Here is a 21410-nt window from a genome sequence, read left to right as displayed (position 1 = left end):
CGCCGCAGCGCGCGCCCGTCCGCGGCCAACGCCGTTTGATGGCGTTTATCGGCCACCCGCGGCCGCCGGGCCGGGTGCGCTGCCGTGCGGCCCAGCGGGCGCTCCGCCGGGCTCAATCGTCTTTCTTTCGTTCTTTATTTTTTTTCCCCCCACTTTTTWAACTGAAACGTGAGGATTTGTAGCGCGGGGAGGGGAGCGGTGCTTGGGCCGGACCTGTTGCGGGTCCCGTCGGCGGATCGCGAGCGGGATCTGGGTCTGGGATTGGGTCCGGCCCCATCCTGCCGCCAGCGCCGCCGCCTTCGGCCTTTCCCGGAGCCTTCGGGCGAGATCTTGGGAAGAAACCGCGCAGAAACGGGGCTTTAGTGGCGAATCTAAATAATAACCCAGGTACCCCCCTTCTCCCCCCGCCGGCTCCGCACTCCTAAGAGGGTGGAGGCGAAAGCCGATTAAAACCATATGAGCGCGGGCAAATCCCGCCGCTCCGCGATGTAATCGCCTCTGATCCCCCCGGATCTGTTTCCCACCAGGAACAGGAACCGAYAGGGATACAACCCCCATTCCCCGCGGCGGGGACGGGACCGGGGATCGGCACGGGGACCGAGCGCGCAAGGTGCGCGACCGCCTCTCACGTCCATTTTAAAATTGTGGGTGGTTTTTTTTTTTTTTTTTTAATTCTTTCTTTTTTTGATTACTTTTTCTTTGCCACGCGCGTGCGGCTGGGTGCGGGCTGCAGCCCAGCGGCTCCCCCCAGGCCGAGAGGCAGCAAAATACCCTGGAAAAGGGGCAAAACCGCTGTGCCCCCCCCCCACCCGCGGGAGGGCTCTCATCCCGCCCCCGCCTCACGCCCCCCCGGAGGCGGTGCTGCGGGGGGGGCGCCGTACTACATTACCCAGCACCCCCCGCGGCTGGCCCCGCCCCTTCTCGCACGCCATTGGCTGCACGCTCGACATCGACGGGCGTGCCTCTCATCCCATTGGCCGCCGGGTGTGTCCGTCATGGCGGGGGGGTGTAAAGTGGGGCGGTGGTGCGCGGTGCTGTGGCTGCGCGGCCGGGAGCGGGGCGGGCGGCGGCGCTGCGGGACGGCCCGGCGGTGACGGCGCGGGCGCGTTGGGCCGGGCCGGGCCCGGGCAGCCGCGGGGCGGCCGCGCGTCCCCGCTGCCCCGCCCGCTCGGGCGCCCCCTGGCGCTTGGGCGGCCGCGCGCTCCGGCCCCCCCTCTCCCCCACACCCGTCCCGTGCTCGGCGGCCGCCGCGACGGCGCTGCCTTACGGCGCCCGAGCCCCGCGGAGGGCGAGCGGCGCCTCCCCCTGCCCGTTTTCCCCCCCCCTACGTTTTTATTTTTCCCCTCGCGGCGYGCGGAGCCGCGGGGGCGCTCCCCGCGCTCGCTTGCGCGCCGGCTCCACACCGGTGTGCCCTCGGCTCAGTTTTGAGCCGGCTCCCGCGCCCCCCTCCCCGCGGCCCAACGGCCGCTAACGGCTGCTCGCGACCGTTGCCGCCCCGCCCGCGGGCCCAACGGCTCCTCGGGACGGCGCCGCCGCCAGGTAAGTGCCCGGTCCCCGCCGARGAGCGGGATCGTTCCCCACATAATCGAAGTTTATCCTGGGCTGCCGTGGCTGTCAGCTCCGCTCTGCGTCAAATTCGAGGCTCGTTTCTTGAGGATGTCTCTATTTTTCTGCTTTATTTGCGCGTTGATGGCTCCGCTGAGCGAGGCGCCGCGGCTCTTACCGCTGGTGGGAGCACGTGAAAAATGTGAAATTAATCTCAGATTAATCTGCTTTGCCGGGCTTCTCTCTCTCTCCCCCGTTAGCCAAACGGCAATAACCTCTTTTTAAGACGCTCTTTTCCTTCTTTATGTAGTTCTGCCTTTTTTTATTATTATTAACAAATGCGGGGCTTTGCGGATACATTTGTTGCTTTTCCTTATATTTACTGAAGGTAGGACCGTTTGGAGGAATGGATATGTTGTTATCTGCGTTTCGGATGCCAGGGAGCTGATGTAACTGCAGGCTGAGCTTAAGATCCCATGCCTTGTATGTTTTTATCATTATTTCTTGGAATCTAAGAAAGAAGCGAATAAACTGTTCATGCCCTAGAATAAACATTTAACGTTCAGATCTGTCTTAACGGTGGGCAGGACTTACAGGCTCGCTCTGCACTTGTCGTTCTATTTAAATCAAGGCTCGCGAGTTTAAATTGAGCTGTATAAATAATTAAAAATCGCTTTTTTTTTTTTTTTTTAAATAGCTGTCAGTCTGAAGGGCAGATCCTGCAAAGCTTATTTTAAAATGGTCTTTGCTTACTTTAGTAGCCTGGCTCCAATAGGATTTCCGCCCGGCGCGAGGGAAACTTGGATTCGAGGTGACGGCACAAAATGCGGTGACCCCAAATGTAGCAATATTTGAACTTGCCTGTTTGTTTTTCTGCCCTGGTTTCATTTGCATGATTTCATTTGGGATGTGCAAACATATGTGGTGCACTGTAAAATAGCTTAATAAAATAGTGCATGAATGTATAATAGGGATCGGCTGGGAATATTTTCCTGCTGGGAAGGAGCCGTGCGGAGGGAGGATTAAGGGGAGGGGGAGAGCAGAATTTAAGATTAGATCTTAAATTAGAGCAAAAATGGCATTTTCGAAGTGCAGACATTGATAGTTTCTAGCTGCAAGTGGTGTGGGTGCAGGTGACTTATAGTGGGTGAAGTTAAACATAGGTGTCTTGGATATGATCTGCTTTAATTACTTTAATAGCTACTGTGTTGAAACTTTAAAATCTAACGATCCTACTTTTATTGCAGTCTTTAAGGATCTAATTGTTCCTGTGTGTGCCTGAGATACAAAACTAGTGCGAGGAAAGGCAACAGATTGGTTCTGTCATACGATTTTGTTGTTCTGTTTTTTTTTTGAGTGTACTTAAAAGATTATGATGGATAACGCTGTCTTGCCAAAGAATGCCGACACAGGTGTTCATCATTATCTTAATTAAGATCCTGAGAAAATGTCATCTTTCGGCATGAATTATGAAGGGAGATGTGTTAGGAGATCATTTTTTCTTTTCTTTTTTTTTCCTTCGGGGTAGATGAGAAAGAGACTGTTTTCTCAGAACACTTTTGATATTTCTTTATCACAATGCTTGACCTTAGGCACTTGCTGAGTAATTCTTTCCCCTCTTCAATTTGTGAACGTGTTAGAGAGGTACATATAGGACTTGAAGGATTTTTTTTCTCTTTTCTTACACTTTCCCCCTCCCTCATGCCCTCTGTTCTTTTGCAAGCTAGCTGCTATTAACAAATACTAAACTAAAATACTTTGTAGCAGAAAGTATGTGAGCAGCTACTTAAAGGCTTACTTAAAGGCTACTTAAAGTAGCTACTTTTTTTTTCTTTTTGTAATGCCTTTGAAAACATTAACAATGCACACTACTAAAAGAAAACAAATGCGTAGGTGTTTAATGCCTATTAACTGATTTTTTTTTTTCCATTAAGCATGAAGGGAAAAGAGAAAATATTTTTCTGTCTTCACCTTTATAATAACCTGGAAGTAAACCTATTTTGTGTATGAGTATGTGTGTGTGGGTGGGGGATTAGAAAAATTCTTCTAATTTTTAAATGAGTATGTTATTAGCTAAACAATAAAGCTGTGCCCCCAAAATATTGGCAGGAGCATTCCCAGGAAACTTTGGGGCATTTACATGCGAGTGTTTGCTCTTCTATATATTGCTGTTGGCACCTAAAACAAGCTGCTGAGTTACAGGTTGGTATTTGCAGCGGGGGAGCCAGTGTTAAGGGGTCCTTGTAACAGGTGAATGTTTCCACAGAGGAGTTCTGTGAAGTTCTTAATTGCTCTGTTATTTCTATTGCCTGCAGTTATTGTCCAAAAATCTTCTCGTCTGTGCTGTTTCTGTGCATGAGGTTTAAGGTTTAGGTGTTAACTCAGACATCCAGTAGAGCTTCTGCCTTTTCTATATCCAGCAGTTATGTATTAGTAGCTAAATTAGATTTTTGTCTTATTTTTCTCAGCAAGTGTCTGTATGCAAAATCATTCTTTCTATACTGAAAAAAACCTTATTTTTTTAAATAGATTTAGCACATGGAAAAAAATCATACAAAGAAGTGCAACTGGCAACCTTAAGCATACAATTACTGTATTCAACATAAAAGTGATCTTGATAGTATCTTGGGAGAACCAAAACTGTATGTAGCTTCCCTTGAAAGTTCCTTTCACTTAACTGGTGCTATTTGCCCGAATTTGTTGCCATGATATGGACTAGATTAAAAATGACTTGAGGGTTTATTTCACTTAAAGTTCCATGGGCATATGCAGAAACTAGGTTAATCGAGTGTGTGGGGGGGAAATCCAAAGCAAATCCCCCAACAATCTCTTATGTCTAAATAAGTGGGTTTTTTTACATAAAATGAGCAGAGGGCACTGCAGTGAGAGGGGCACTTGTGGCTCCCTGTGCCGTCCTATGGGATGTGTGTGTGTGTGTGTGTGTTGCTGTCAGTGCCAAGGCAGGTTCTGTTTGTGCAGTTCAACTGCAGGTGCTGCTCTTGGATGGAAGCTGCTGGAGCCGGTGTCTGCCTTGCTCTGCGAGTGTTAGGGATGGCTGACTTAATAGCAGCAGCATCTTCAAAAGCGCTTGTAATTTATCTAACTTAGCTTCACATATAACACATCCCAGGATATATTTGCAGTCCTAATGACCTGTTTTTGCAATAGTTCAGCATTACCTCTGTAATGAGAAATTCAAGGCCAGGGAGCCTTTCGAGTTCCACATCTAAAGAATTCTTTTTAATGGTTCATAATTCCTTGCTTTTATTAATATCAAAGCTTTCTAGCTTCTGGCCCTTAATATGGTAATTCAGCTACAAACAATTCATGAAGCAGCTTCCTGCAGATTAAAGTGAATGCCTGCATAGAGCCCCACTCTTTATTTGTTGTTCTAATATATCATTGTTTTACAAAAGACAACTAGTGGGGCTGGTCAAGATGGACCCAGATGATCATAACACAAATTCCACTCTGCCAACAAAYGTGGGAGTTCATTCTCTTATACTCTCCCCCAAGAAGATGCATCTTCATGGATTGCCCTTTCCCAGCACAGAGTTCCAACCTTTTCTTTAGATAAGCATATACTTCTTTTTTTTCTCCCCGTAGTATTTCCTAAACATTTTTTATCACAAATCAAGAATATAGAGTTAGCCTCTGAAATATTTTCTGCTTGCCTTCACAAAACTTTTTATGMCCTTCATATTTAATTTTATATAGAATAATGCACGGTGTAATATTCAGGTCTCCTGTTTTCAATTAAGCTGTATTAGSTAACCAAGATCTTCTTTCATACGCCATAAGCAAGTATCAATTTCCAGATGGCAGTGTGCTARGGGAAAACAGCTACTGTAAAGCCAAGGACTAGCATTTTAACCCGCATGATAAATAAAACTGAGGTTGTGACTCTGTGTATTGGAGTTTCACTAAATAACGCTACAGTGGTGTTTGTTACTGGTCTTGTTGGATAATACGCAGCTATAAAACTTGCTTAATGCTTTTATTAGGAATGTTTTGTCATTTTCAAAGAGATGCCTGCAGTTTCTTTTTTTAATAATAATGGTGAAGAACTAGTTTTTTATGCTGACTTTGTTGTACTGGGACATCCATAGTCTCCTTAGGCTTCTGCATGCTTCAAGTTGCATGGACATGTTTTTGGGAAGAAGGCAGCTGAGGAGAGCCTAGGCTTGAAAATTTGCTTTTAATATTTTTTTGCTTCCTTTTTACTTTTTCTTAAGTTTATTCCAACACTTAATTTCTTACTTCAGTTAAACTTGAGCCATTATTCTCTAAGTTACTGTGTCTGCAAGTAAGACTTATATTAAACTAGTCCAGGCAACTGTCTGAGAGATGACTGAGAAGCATGTGGGAAAGATTCGATGGCAGGAAAGGGACCCTAAGAGTTTTGAATCATGCATTTTTTCCCTCATGCCATTTCTGGCATGTCATATGACCTAGATTAGTTCATGCAATTTCTTGCCTCTCTTTGCCTAACTAGAATCCTTTCAGTTTCTCTGAAATGTTCAGATTTAAGTTATTGCCCGTACTTGCACTTTATTAGACTGCTGTTCTTCTGAGCAAAAGCTAAGCGTTACAATTTGTATGGTACTTATTCATGAGTAAAATGATGTTAAATTTCCATATTCCAGATGTTTGGTTTCCTTGTGCACTTCCTTATGGTGTGTCTTTTAGAAAATACAGAATTAARATCATCCAGTGTAAAATAGTATTAAGTGTGGGATTTAACAAGCCAGAAAAATAAGTGAAGAAGCTGGAGTATGTATTGTTCAGTCCATGTATGGTTCCATACGTGTTCAATCCATGTGTGTCAGACAAATTTGAGGTCCTGGTTAGTGACAAGTTTTATCTTACCATTCATTGCCTTCTTCATGTTTCCATCTTTCACCTTAGGAGAATGCAACTAAGAGAAGAAGAGATGAGCTCTGCAATGAAGAAAATGAACCYAGCAGTCCATCTGAGCAAGCCTGCCTGAGTACAGGAGTAGACACCATTTGAAACTGGAATGTGTATTTCAGCTTGCCATTCTTATCCCTGCTCAAAGCTAAAGGTAAATAATTTGTTTTGTGTATGTTATGATCCATTAAGGCATTACAGAGGTGGTAGCTGCTATTTTTCTTTGTGGTGCTGGGCTCTGCCTCTTACAAAATGCAGAAATATTATTTCCAGGTGCATTAGCTATAGTCTTGTTTGTATTAAGAAAATTTTGAGCATGTTCTTTTTCTTTTCCTCTCTCCAGCTGAGACTCTGCTCACTGAGTGTGGCATAGGCAATGCTGAAGAAGGGAAGAACGGGCTTGGGAAGCAAGAGCTATTTCAGAGGTGCCTTCTTCCTTGCATAAAGTCCAAACATGAGGACCTCTATAAACCTCATTAGGTAGAGTATTACTAATACAGTGATATTACCAGTAATACTGCACAAGAGCACTGTTTTATTGTTCTTGTTCGTTGACCATGTAGAGCTTCATTTAATAAACGAACATATACTGGTGATTAAAATCAACATTATGCGAGAGCAGTAAATCAAGAAGGTRGGTACTAAAGGGAAGTAATACTAGCTTTTTTGTAGAGCTGCTTCCTGTCCTTTCAGATAGCAGTTTTATGAATTGAGAAAGGCATATTTAATAAAATACCTTTTCAAGAAATTAAAGTAATTCTTATCCAAGAGGACTTCTATTGTGTCCTTCACAGGTCTTTTAGCTATTATAGCATCTTAATGCATTGTCCAGCAGAAAGAAGCACTCGTGGTGCTGACCCATGAAATCTCCATAACATCTGTGGTGCTGCAGCATATGTTGCTCTTTCTTCTCAAGGCTTCCTTCGCTGGGGAGCATTTGTGCAGTGTCTGCTGCGGTGCAGCCCTCTGTGACCTCTTGCTCCCAGAGATGGAATTTGTGTGTCTCTTCCCATTTGGGATTTGTGGGAGCTCCCTCCTGGGCCAAATAATTCTCAAATATTGCAAGGAAAGATCTGACAGTATTGTCTGGGTGATGTGACTGGGTGACTGACTTAATTAGTATTAACATTTATTAAGTGCCCAACAATGGAGGGGAAGGGTAGTCATCCTAGTTTTTCACAAGTAGGAGAACCAGCGTGCAAGATGAATGGATCTCTCTGATCTTCTGTGATTCTTGACCCATCTAATTGGGTGACTGTCAYAAGAAATAACAACCTTGCTCAGGGGAATGGTACTGGGGAAAGGTGCTGATGTGTTCAGTGTGGCACACTGCTTCCCTCCCCGAATGGCTTGATGTGCTAGGCAGGGTCTTCTCATGAGTGTCATTGGGCCACGGAAAAGACTTAAAAGAGCTGATCAACCTGAGCCTGTCCTTCTGATAGCTTCATCCTAGATCTCATCCAGAGAAAATGAACAGTCTTCCACAGTGTGTTGCTGTGACTCAGTCCTGGGAACTGCTCTTGGTTTTCAGAGGTTCCTTCCCTGGCCTTTTTCCCTTTTTCAAGAGTGGCCTTTCCCCAGAATAAGTGGATTCACTTCAGATGATCGTTGTTTTCCTGCACTTGGGTAGTCTCTAAGACAGTGGCTGTTTTGGTTTTTTTTCTGAGCTATTTCCACTTTACTTTTTATAATAGTTTGCTTTGCTAAGCAGAGAATCTCTCCAGCTGCTGCAAAGAGTGGTTTTGATATGTATCAGTGAAGGGTTTTCTTAGAGATAAGTGGCTTTCATTTAGAAGATAGACTTAAATTCTACTTGAAAGCACCACTAACCTTGGAGGTGCTTAATTAGGTTTAAAATATACACTMTTCTTTTGTTTAAAAACCTGTTAAGGAGAAGGTGTAATACTCTTCTGCAGGTGAAGTGAAAATAACTATCTTGGTTGCCTTTTTTTGTTTTACAGTTGCAAGATACTCAGAAATGAGAGAGAGTTTATGTGATCAAAATGGGTGATAACTCAAAATGAGTGATAACATATTAAAGATGGGGAGCTGAAGTCATAGACTCCAAAGTGAAACTCTCCAACAGAAGTGGGGAATTTTGCTTGTGCGAGGAATATGAGTTTAGGTTCTCGGTGCTGCCTTTTTTTTATCCTAATATGCATGTAGGTGTGTCAAAGTGATATGGGTGGAAATGGAGTCTAGGGTGAAGCAGCGGGACAAAGGAGTACATAATTTCAGTTCAAGTGTTAGTGCAACTCTAAGAAGATTTGTTTTTACAAAAAATATTCCCAATTACAAAGATTTGTTTATAACACTTTCATTGCATGGTAGTTAATTCTTTATGTGTAAATTAATCCTCTGTACAAACTGAATTCCATAAACAGCAGTTGATCTCTGAGTAGGAGTTAAATATTTTCAGTTAATTTATGTAGGGTTTGATTTCCACTCTGCTGTGGTTACCTACACTAAAGTTGAGTCGGTATGTGCTTAATGAAAATTAGATGCGAAATGTAATATCTAGAGGACAAAGAAGCATTGAAATCTATTGCTCTTAAAGACAAAGGTACTTCAGATTATTTTTTCCTTTCTTAATCTTTTGAGAATTTGATGCACTCATTCTGCTATGAGTAGTTTGGGGTGAATGAAACTGAAATACTTGGTATTAATACTATTTCTAAAAGTATTATAGCATCCCTTTTCTTAAGCCTAGCTTCATTTTAACACACGTAGCGTTTTGAGAGGTTAGGATACAGAGGATCTCCTGTTGAGAAATAACAACTACACTCGTCTCTACGCAAAAGGTTTAAGATTTTGTTCTACCTGTGAAATTTGCCAGGGCTGTAACTATTTAAGTAACATGTTTGTTTTCATAGCAGCAGTGGCATTTCTCCTCCTCTTCCTTGTGGTTTTGTCCAACTGGATGTTCTGAGTGGCAGTTGCAGTGACTGCTAAGTGTTTAAATGATGACACCATTATGTGAAGTGATTTTGAAATGAGAGATTTCAGCCAAGAATTACATCTGCTCTCATCTCCTTCAAATCATACTCTCTGACTGTGCAGATTATGATTGATTTGTTTGTGACAGATTGCAGGAAACAGTCATTGATTTTTCAATATTTTACCTTAAAATTATTTACAGTTGTAACCAAGGGGAGGTATTTCCATGGGCTGTCAGCCCCTGAAAGACTGGGATAATATTCCCTGCTCCCTGACAAGACAAATTACCCGTAATGAGTGCAGTAGCTGAAGGGTATACTTTTATTTTAAAATATGTCAATAACCCCAGTGACTAAACGAATATTGATTCAGCATAATGAAGCCTGAGTAATGTGAAAATGAGCTCTTCAAGGAGCATGGTAAAGTCTTTCTTTTTAGCTTGTAGCAAGAAGCTTTTCATTCTTTACTGTTAGGTAGTGAAAATATGCGGTCTTAAACAAGTCATCCTTGAGCAGGAGTAATATGTAGCATAAGGTAACAAAAGAATTTCCTTTTATTTTTTTCAAGATCCTTTTCTCCTGTGCCTTTCAGCAGATCTGTTCATTGAAGAGAAAAATGCCAGCCATCCAGGGCAAAGCTAGAATTACTATTGGTGTTGATGTCTTTTGCAATAATATTCTTCAGCCGGAATAAGGGCATTTTTCAAGTGGATTCTGCATATATGAGCATGGAAATGTATCTAAATAAACTGTAGATTTAATTTCTTATTATTGACTTCTTGGACATTTTGATGTGTGTTTTATACGATCGGTCTAATATTCTTGTCCTTTAACAATTTAGAATAGCTGGTTTATGAGAACTGAGATATACTGTGTTATAAAACTTAGTTACTGTAGTGCACATTTTTCTTTCTGGTGCCTCGTAACACTGCATGTTTCTTACCAAATGAGAATTTTCAAGCAGTAATTCATTTAAATTACAGTAATTTATGCAGTGGCATAGGTGTGGTGTGGCAAAGCATATAATAGATTAATATGGATGTACTTCAATCGTTTAGTGTTGGGATTAGATTAAAAAGCATGTTGAGGTACAATTTTTAACATTAAAATATTAAACATTAAAAAATCTGGAAAGATCAATTTCTAATTTGTATTTGAACACAYTGTGTGATGTTGGAAAGGTCTGTAAAGGCACTGGGTATAAATGGCTGTGTAGTTCAGATGTGAACAAAGATAGTTTGAGAGTTTGTGCATAATGCATCAATGACAAAGAAGTCTCATAACCCAAATAGTTGGTGAATGTGTTTAAGCAGCACAAAGACCATCTTCAATAGCACTGAAGCTTGTGAAAATCTTTGAAAAGAGGTTTTTCCAATTGGTACATGGGTGATTTTTTTCCAAATATCGTTCCTTGAGTATGGCTGACAAGTATTTCAGGAGGCACTCGAGAGCCTGTGGCACTGCCGGTTAAATTGCAACCCTGGAATGTGAGATATGCTAGCATTTCTAATTTGTTAATTTGCAGAATAATGTGATGTGCATCTGTTAGTTTGTGAGGGTTTGTGCGTAAAACCTGGGATTTCCAAAGTACTGGAGAATCATTAACAGGGGAGTAGTAGCCTGAGCTCTAGAAACAGCACTGGCAACAGGAGAATTTGGGGCTCTGGGAGATTAAGGGTCAACTGGTGACATGACACAGCTCAGTGCTATTTTACACATCCCAAGTTCTGTGACTGTTCTTTGTTTCTGCACCTTTGTCTCTTTGGCAAAGAGCAGGAGGTGGGAAGGACAGGGCTCCTCTTGGTAGCTTCCCTGCAGTAGCAGGGAGGTTATTTGGGGCTGGCTGCCAGTTCTGATGCAGAACAAAAGCAAACCTTGATTTGCCCTTAACCACATCTCCCTTTCCTGGATAGCACTGCATGAGCAACCTGGTACCACGCTGAACAAAAGCGGATACTACTGGAGGTGCTGTCAAGACCTAAACAGAAGTGGGCTCTACTTGAACGCCACCAGCTTGTCTCAATTGTGAGACAAGTCATGTCTGTTGCTCTGCTGTGTTGTCCCAAGATGAATTTGCTCGTTAAATGGCTGTTTACATGGCACAGGTTCAGTCCCGAACTACCCATTGGCATTAAAGGCAAATGCCGTGTCGTTGACCTCCGGAAAAGCTAGCAAATGACTGTGGGTGACGCCAGGTACCTCCGGTGATGGTGCCTTGGAAGCTCTAATGCTTATTTCTAAGTCTTCTTTTAACGTTAGAGCTGCTGAAGTTTAAGGGGACAGCAAGAAAGAAGCACCTGAGGACTTGTTCAGGGGGTGTGGGAATGTGTTCTAGGGAGCATTGCATTATATAGACTAAAAGCTGGGTAGTGTTATGTTGCAGTGCTTGGTATGGTGGGCACTTGATAACACTGAACTGCCTAGAAGGAGATAAACCTAGATGAGCATGTAGAGCATCCAAGGTGTTCTAGAGTCTGCCAAATGAGAGGGGTTAAGTGTGTGGTTGACTTTATGCCTGAATGCTGCATTGTCCCAGAATTGTGGGAGTAAATTGAGAAAGGAAAGCTAACTTGTTAATTATTTTCCTTTTCTAAATGCTGAGAAAGGAGGCATTATGCTTTCCCCTTCCTTTGAAGGAAGGTCCACTGTGTCCTTTTTCTTTTAAACTTATTTTTTAATGTGAAGTGTCATTCCCAAAATGAAGTAATGTCCTTGGGCTGGTGGCAACAGCTGGAGTTGCAGAGTTCATAAATAATTCAGAGAGGGATAAAGGGTATGTTTTTTGTCATTTGAATCTTTATTATGTGCTCACATTCCATTTTAGATATGGCATCATTTGAATTCATTTGATATGATGATTGCACTGACCTGTCATATTTATTTTGATATCCCTTCGAAGCACCATATGCTCCATCCCCACAATCCTTGGCATGAAAAAGGTTGCGAGTTGCTAACTAAAAAGACAACTAACATTGTGCCTAGATGAAGATCCTTACTTTTGGCACACTAATAGACATTCTGCTGCCATGCAGTGGAAGGAAGTATAGTCAATGCAGCGACTAAGTCGCTTCATAGTGTAGAGGAAGGTGGAAGAAATCAATGTAAAAATTATCTGCATTAAAATGTTACCTGGTATTTAGAAGCTCAGCTGCCACTAAAGCCATCTTGGTGTGAGGAACCTGGCATGTGCAAGATGAAAAATATTGAAGCCAACTAGAAATCTGTCATGATGGAGGAGTGCCACGATAGCTTTGATGTGGGAATGCAATTAATCACTCTGCACTTAGATGTGGGATTGTCGTGCACGGAGTCTTCCGGGGATGCACTAGAGTTAGTCTGGCTATGCCAGGTCCAGGTTGGTCTTTGATAATCCAAGTGATCTTTGCAGAGAAATGGCTTGCTTAGCCAGACAAAATTTTGGTTAATTTGATTGGGGAAAATGTCCTGTGCTAGTTCTCCTTTTCCCTAATTTCCTAATTCTGTCATAACTGTTGCATCTGTTCCTGCATTCATTTCTGTAGATGACTATAATTTCTAGAAGTGAGAGAAACAATTGTAAGTTCAATGATACTTGCATACATGCAACTTAGTGTATTAAGTAATTAACTGCCCAGTAATGAGTAATGTCTAATTCCTACTGGCTAATGCGCTACAATCCATAGTTAGTAGGTAATAGGACYGCATTAATGCTACCTTTGTACGCACTGTTAATGTGGCAGGATGCAACCACTACAATATTTTCATGGTATAAAGTGTAATTGCAGCAGTGAGTGGTGATTTGTATGGAGTAGATTGTCCATTGTGTTCATGTCAGTGGCAGAAGGAAGCTAATTAAGTGCAAGTTAGTGAAATACAATAACTAGGAGCTGTGAATGGGAATGATAACTGTATGCAAAATTGTTTCTTTTCTAGATCCTGCCATCAATGCCTGAGCCTCCCTGAAATCTTCTTATCAGTTACTGCCGAGATGAGAAGGATAAGAGGAAGGAGGAGCGCTTAAGTGGTTCTAATGACAGCTAATTTCATTGTTTATCAAATGACAGGTTGTTTTTTTCTTAAAACTCAATTGTCATGCCTAGATGCTTTTTGGAAGTAGTCTTTGTAAAATAAAACTGACAATTTTAGGCTACAAAGAGCTATTGTAATCTTTCTAGATGATGTTGTCACTATGGTAAACCTCTGGAAAGTCTGTATTTTTACGTAATTGAACTTGCATGCTTTACTCATTTGTTTGAATGTCTATTGAATGCCATGTGAGAAGTTTCTTTCCAAAGTTATTTTATTCAATAGAGCAGTTATTCTTAGAACACTCAATTGATTATTTTCTAAATTACTGTTGCCTTAGCCTCCCGCAAAAATGTTTCTTTTCAGTAATTCTTAAACAAATAAGAATGAATGGGGTTTTGTCCTCTTCCTGTTTTGATCGGCATAGCTTTCTCCTGTTAGTGAAAGCTTCTTCAGTCTTCAGAATGACACCATTACAAAGAAAGGTGCTTTGCTTTTTTTCTTTTTCCAACGGAAAGTGTCTTCTGGTGCAGTGATTTTTGACCGTGTACCTTGCCAAGACTAATTACTGGAGGGAGAGAAACTGTTGGGAGTGTTGTGCCATGCCAAATTAAGAGTTATTAGCTCTTTGCACCATCTCTTCAACTAGAATCGGCCCTGTTGCATCTGGCTTAGACATTGAATTAGTGGAACTAATGTGTTCTTGGAGTTGCATTTTAGAGGAACTTCAGATTTATGTTTTCTTTGCAAGTCTGCTTTAAACCCCTGGGATTAACTTCGGAGGAAGTGTGAGAGAGAGAGAGAGAGAGAGAGAGAGAGAGCGAGCCTCCTTGGTCAGCAACCTTCCTGGTTCAAGAAGGGGGACTTGATGCCTTCTTTTGGGGAGCCTTGCCCAGTGGGAAAGCAGCCTGAACTGTTTCTGTGAGCACACCCTGATTTCACACAGGCCATGCCTGTCCTGTTACCAAATATTAGTTAACTGGTAGCTTGCTCTGACAAAAAGGCAGGGAATATTGAGGCAGCTGCCCAGGTGGCATACCTGGAGGGAGGAAAATAACATAGTACATCCAGAAAGGAAGTGCTGTGAAAGGGATAGCCCTAAAGTGCTGATTTGCAGAAGGGCAGTTTCACCTGGCAGCTCAGCTGTTCTTGGCTGCACTGCCCTACCTTAGTGCTCTCGGAGCAGAGCCCATGCCTGCTCTCTCCTAAATGCCTCTGGGCCTCAAGAGCTGTGGCAAAAAGAGATGGGGTACGGAGATTCTTAGGTCTGAGGCTTACAGAGAAATTTGGAGTCATGCACGAAAGTGTAGATCCTGTTGCAGATYACACAAATGTATTGTTTTCCAGGCAGGCATTGAGTTAACTTGGCTCTCTAATGCTCTCTACTAGAAAGTGTTAGGCTTCTGACTCAGATTCTTTTGCTAGCCTATGCTTGCAGTGTAGTGCTTGGTGTGTGCATAGTTCAAGGAGGGAGAATGCCAACCACATAGTTTCCAAAATCCTCAACTTGCCACTGGTTCAGTGTGTGCAAGTTTAAGGTGAAACGGGGAGCGGCTGCTGTTCCGAGAGCTCTGTTCTCTCGTGGCATCTTGCTGTCCAGCCGCTCCTGAGCTCTTGGCAGCATTGCCGGGCTCAGGGTACTGACGGTGTGAAAATGAAATGCCTCATCCAAAGGGCTGCTTGGACATCTCCAGCTGYGTTTGATTGGGAGGAGACCAGCCACAGCATTTTGAGGCAGCCCATAATTCATATAACCCTGTTATCTTAATGTAAATTATTGTAGGATTCATGTTAAAACACATATTGAGATGCTTGATTTTGCAACTGGCTTTTTTTTGCTGACCCAAGTGCCTGTATATAATAATAACACATATTTAGTAATACTATATATATAGCTATAAATATATAATTAAACCAGTATGGCAAAATAACTCCTTCCTTATACAGGACACTGGCACAGCTATGTTATGCCGATGACCAAAGCTTTACTTCTGAGCACTTAAAGTRATCAGGTAGTATACTTGAGACTGTCATGCTATTTATATAGCAGTAAAAAGAAAACAATATAGTTCTCCAGTAGGCTTTTTTTTTCTTATAAATTCTGCAAATATGTTGGTTTCAACTAGACTTCCTGGCTCTGCACTGTTTACTGTGTTCTGCCTGAATATAACAAGATCCCAAGCATTTATAATGTACTTTAAGTACATGATTTTTTATGTATTTTGTCCAGAAATATGTTGGACAAAACATAATTTACCYTCTTAATTGGTAGTGTGTACTTCCTAGCTCCTAGGACTTTAATTCAAAGATGGTTGAGCAAAATATAGCTCATTTCTTAAAACAATCTTTACRGCTATAATATGACAATTGATTTCACGTGGCTGTTTTCATACTGCAGACATAGCAAAGTATTTGAGGAAATATGATGTGTTGATAACATATGGAGATAACTGGCTAATGTTAAACTCTGAGATGCAAACTTTTAGTAAGAATAATGAATCATCAAAATTTTTAGAAAGGGAATAGTAGATTTTCTATCACTTGCTCTTGGATTTTGGAGTGTTTTTATAGAGGTACATGCTTGAACAAAAGGCTGGCTGAGGTACAGGAATTCTGCCTGGATCTGTGGCTTTCGTTACCGCCTCGGGGTCAGTCTAGATGATCTTGGAGRTTTTTCTGGCTTCTAGAGGAAGGTATCAATAGGTTAACAAGCACCTTTGCAGAGGAGCAGCTTCCACTGAGAAGCTATGAAAAGTTACTTGCCCTTGATTAAGGGAGGGAGTAAATAAATAAATAAAAGGGCTGGAGTGGGAGAGTAGTCACATAACTACAAATTCAGCAAGTTTCCTGCTTTCCAGCATCATGTTTTTTCCGAGATCCTTATTCACCTGGCTGCTTTGTTTGGAACACTGGGATGTTTCATTGTCTTTAGGTGGGTTTTGTTTGTTCATCCAGGTGTCCTTTCTTCAGCTTTTGCTCTTACACCACTTCTTTTCAACAAGAGCCTGAGGTCAGCTGGATAATTCAAATGTTCTAGGTGGAAAGGCTTTGGAAAAATTTCTGATGCTTTTGCCTTTTTTTGCAGATGTCCAGTAGAAGCCCCCAAGCTCTGTGAATATCATGCAAAATACATATTTCTGTAGGCTCTCAACTTAGCCTTCTCCATTACTTACTCCTGAATTAATCCACTACCAGATGAATTTTTTTCAGAGCAAATGTCTTTATATTTCTATAAAGTCTAATGTTGTCTTGTTGCTAGAAATAATTATTTGGTTTAAAATAATCTGACAGCAACCCGCTGTGCATAAATTAGGTTTGTTCTCTACTAAGATTAGTTTGCTGGCATCCATTCACAGGCGTGTCACCAAAAATAAAAAATTGCAAGTTGATCGCATCCGGTTATTCTTCCTTTTTTCTTTTTAATGGGCTTTTTGTTGCTGTKCTGTCACCAAGGTTGAAATAAATGTGTGCAAATCATTTATGTTTCTAAGTTCCTTATAGCCTGAGGAGATGAACTTGGCTCTTCTGTATCATGAAAAGACTTGGGGGTATAAGTGTTTGGAGAAAGGGAGGGGTTATTTGCGCTTAGATTTGTGAATCTTGGGCACCTTTTGTTTTTGGTTAGCCTGGATATTATGTATTCTCCTGAACTCAGTATGTTATCAACAGAGTTCAAAATACCAGGTATAATTAACTTGTATGTTTAAAGATAATATATATTTAATTGCATGTTCTTGCCTGTTTTCGTGCAGAAATATCCATTGGATGTGGAGAAAATGGTGATTCAGAAAAAGCAGAAAAGTGATGTAAAAATGTGCACTGGTGTTTCGCATGTTAAAAATACTTGTGATTCTTATTTCTTTGTTTACGATGGATTAGAATCAGAGTTCTAAAAGCTTAATGCRGACTGTTAGGGCTTTATGGTCAGTCACTGAGAATTATGGGCTCAGCGTGATTCACGGTTTTATTCAGTATATCCATTATTGTTAGATGCTGAGTAGTTAGAGCACATAGATGACTGATTTTTTTGTATTTTACATTTTTACAAGTTCAGAAAAAGACTTCGTTAAAGCAGCTCCTGGGTGAATGAGGTAATTAAAGAAATGCACCACTTTTATTGAAGTTGACACATGCTGCATGTTCCTTAAAACTCGGTATGTGAGCAGAATGTATTCAGGTTTTATTGCAGTCAGACACCTAGGGATACTGAGAGAGCTTTTAATAGTAGTAAAGATAACTTTTTTACAGTTAAATCTGTCTTTAGGAAGAGGCCAATAATTGCAATATATTGCTCGTGTCCTTCATATTTTCTGTGTGCATATGTTACATATACACATATCTATACATAAATGTCTAAGACTTTTATTTGTCAGTAGTTGTATATTCTCTTTAGTATCTTTTTGAAAAAAAATCTTAATGCTACTGAGAATCTTAATTTGCTTTGTACCAGCAGAAATCTGTACTTCACTTTCTCCTTTTTTCTTCACCTGCAATGAAAATCCTGTAGCAGCTTTTAGCGTCTGAGTTGAGTGCATTAATCTCTGCTGCAGACTTAGTTTCCTTTTAGATAAGGAATGCAGTGCATGCCTAACACTTTGCAATTTGTGGGGGAAAAAATAGGTATTTAACTGCCACACATGATGACAAAACACATTATAAATGAATTTCCTTAAGAAGTTTACCAAATTTAGTTTCTAATACTGTGATTTTTAGTAACGTGAGATTTTTCCTTTTGTCTCCTTTTTCAGCGTATTGCAACAGATGTGCTATTAGTTTGTTTCTGCTGTTAGCAATTCATATTTCTATTTTAAAGTTATAGTGATAATGTGTTTAAGCCAGACTTRGCAAACATGGGAGTTTCAGCCTCAGAACATTTTCTTTACCTCACTTATATGTAGCTACTTGYTTAGAAGGCCCGTGGCATGGTGAACTTTGCCAAGTGCACCAGGCTGCTGTGGTTTTAGTAAGAAGTGAATGATCAGAGCCACACGCAATTAAATACACAGCGTTATCAGTGTTCAGGCTTTCTCTAGATATAGGCGCAAAGTACTTTGCTGAACGAGCAAGTAATTGTGCAAAATATCAGAGGGCCRGATTCCTCTGCTGTAACTCCTTTGAGTAACCCCAGAGCCTAACTAACACTATCAGAAACAGCCCCACCTCCCCTGCACCCAAGTGGTGCCAAGTCCATGGAAGTTTTGATCCCATATCCCCTCCAGGGAGCAAAGGGGCTGGCAGGAATGAGCTGGGTACAGGAGCTGGACCAGGGAGGAGAGGTATTGAAGCAGTGCTAGTTCTTCTGTGGATGCTCCCAGTCTAAAGTACAACTATCTTCCTTAATAATATCACAGTAGTTGGAGATGTATTTTTTCCTCTCTCCAAAGTCTCCTTTTTATTTAGCAATAGTTGAATTACAGACAACTTGGAAAAGCCATTGTATCTCTGTGAAGTACATTTTTTATCTTTCTGAAATGCTTTGTTAGTGTTAAATTCTTGGCAATGCACTCTGACTGTCTCTTTACCTCCCAGTTATGCATCATCTATATTTTGTATGATTTCGGTTAGAAAGTTGTCACACTGTTCACTTATCAAACATTTATACCTTCGCACCTATATTCTGGGATATTTAAACCATTCTATTTAAACCATAATGCCTTTCAGGCATTAAGTTTGAGTTAGTATTGCGTGCTTCAAGATATAATAAAGCACATTGTTAAAACACATGCTGAAAGAATATTATTCATCAGTTAGAAATATAAATGTGGATTTCCTTAATTTTGCAGTTCTTTGTTACCTCACAGAAGACTTTTTTTTTGCATTACATTTAATGTGCAAAGGGAGGAAAACAAGTTAGTTTCCCTTATAGGGATATATGAAGTGCACATTTGTTTTGTTTTTGTAGAATATTGTACAGTATAACCTGAAGATGTACTTTTTAGTTTTTGCATTCTGGTACAAATGCAATGTAGTTTTTCTTATGCCTGAATGTCTGTGTAGGTAAGCCAGGTATTTATTCTTTATCTTCTAACATATTCCAGCAAGCTCATGTTCTGGTAACCTTTTCATATTTGGTTCTGCAAGTTGAAAACCAGAAAATTAGTTTAGAAACTGCCTGKTTTTTTAATATTATGAGTTGTTTATGTAAGTGTAACTACTAACTAATCTGTAAGTTTATGCAAGAGAAAGCTATCTAATTAATACTTTTCATTTCAGCTGTGAAAAGGCAAAAATGACATCTGAAAGACTTGGAGAGGCTTTGCTGTTCATAGTTGAAGTCCACTTGGCTGTAAGTCTGATCGTGTACACAGCTCGTCTCCTTCCTGCTAATTAGGCCTCATAAGCATGGTCTCTAAAAATGTGTTGTAGAACTTTTTTTCAAAAAACCACTGCACTTYCATAAATAAGGAAACTGTATTGTATGTAACTATTACAACACACTCGTTTGGCAGACTATAATTTAATAGAAGAACAATGATCAGACTAGCATATCAGTTAATTTTCAAAACATTTTATTCCACACAAATTAGCTCAGGTCCTGGAGGGCAAAATGACAAGAGGTTACTCGTACACTATGTATTTAATTAATTGAAAAATGCTCAAATTGCTTTTACAGTTGTTATTAAAAAGTAGAATCAGTGTTGCCAGTGCTCAACCATAATTAGAACCCCAGGGAATTAAATATTTAGCATTAGTAATGTAACAGCACTTAGGACACAAATTTCTATTTTTGTAATGAAAGCAACACAGTGTAAGTGCAAATGGCTGAGACGACAGCTGTGACAAGTGAAACGGCCTGGGATATTTCAATAAGACACCTCATTGGACAGCGAGTCCTACCACATTACGCGTTTGTAAGAGATCTGCGAGTCTAAATCCCAGTAGCAACACGCTGCACCAAGTATTTAGATTTCTAATTGCTCGCAGGATGAACGCTCGGGCAAATGTCAGGCGGGGAGTGGTGGAAATGCGTGGAGCTTTCCTCAACGCCGCAGAGGCGGCCGCTTCATCCGTGCTGAGCAGTGGGGCAAGGGGAAGTGGGTCGAGGTGTTTGTTTTAAGTCTAATTATGTCTTAAGCATAAGTGCTTTTGGGAATACAACAGGAGAAGTTGGGTATGGGCTCTAATGAGCTGCACTGGTGGATGGATGGATGGGGACCCGGAGGGATTTGCTTGCCGAGGTCAGGGGATGAAGTGCGTGGTTGGGGCTGAAACGCTGCTACAGAGCCATCTCCCCTTCCCTTTTCCACACGTAGCCGCTTCAAGAACTGCCCATCATGACTGCTCAGCCTGTCAGGAGGTGCCACGTTACTGCCTAATAAGTAATAAAGCACATCTGACTTCATTTTTTGTCTGTCTTCCRGGATGGAAAGTGGAGGAAAGACAGAAGGTGGCCGTATATCTCTTGGTGGGCAGGGGAAGCCCTATTTAAAAATGCTTTAAAAAGGTGTTGTTGCATTATTTATTTTTTAGAAGTAGAACGGATGAAGGGAAATGCTTGAACACTCCTTTTTGAAGCTTCTTGCAGCCCCTTGGGCCGCTGCCCCAGGATGAGCCCTTGGTGCCTGTTCCCTCGCCCACTAGGGGGGCCAAGATGGCAGAGCCAAGACATGGTGCCTGCTTTTTATTTTGCCTTTATGAGCAGGTAAGAGAAGTGTTAGACCCCAGTGAACCTCACGTGATGCCAYGCAGCAGCGGGACAGGCTGTGGCCATTTTGTGCCACTCCTCTGTGGGGGTGGCTATTTTGCCACCCATCCCTCATGCTGCCCTGCCCTGCACTCTCCAGTGCAGTGTGGTTTGTGTCCATCCACACCAGCTGTCCTCCTCACCACAGCTTCCATCATGTGTGCCCATCTCCTATCCATGCAGCCTGAGGCGTTGTCTTCCATCCTGCAGGCTGCTGTGCCCCTCGTGGTGCCCTTCCCTGTCAGCTCCATGGTGCACTCAGCCCCAGACCCTCACTCCTCTCCTGCCTCGGGCTGCCGGGGGCAGGAGGAGCGCCTGGCCTGGGGGGC

The 21410-nt window shown here is 41.8% G+C and overlaps 1 long non-coding RNA gene across 2 annotated transcripts; it reads left to right on the top strand.

Moving 5' to 3' along the window:
* Positions 1-1478: 1478 nt before the first annotated feature.
* On the top strand, positions 1479-19875 carry LOC112947688. 2 transcript variants are annotated; one of them, XR_003249465.1, is made up of 5 exons: positions 1479-1539; positions 6454-6610; positions 6800-6936; positions 13305-13435; positions 19611-19875. It is a non-coding gene; the product is annotated as an uncharacterized LOC112947688 (long non-coding RNA). The 2 variants fall into 2 exon arrangements; XR_003249464.1 differs by lacking the exon at positions 19611-19875 and having other exon boundaries at positions 13305-14103.
* Positions 19876-21410: the final 1535 nt, after the last annotated feature.

The sequence above is a fragment of the Nothoprocta perdicaria genome, unplaced genomic scaffold, assembly GCF_003342845.1.
Source record: "Nothoprocta perdicaria isolate Ctin4 unplaced genomic scaffold, notPer1 scaffold_242, whole genome shotgun sequence".
NCBI lineage: Eukaryota > Metazoa > Chordata > Aves > Tinamiformes > Tinamidae > Nothoprocta > Nothoprocta perdicaria.
The sequence above is the reverse complement of the archived record's forward strand: the minus strand, read 5'-3'. Positions and strand labels throughout refer to the sequence as shown.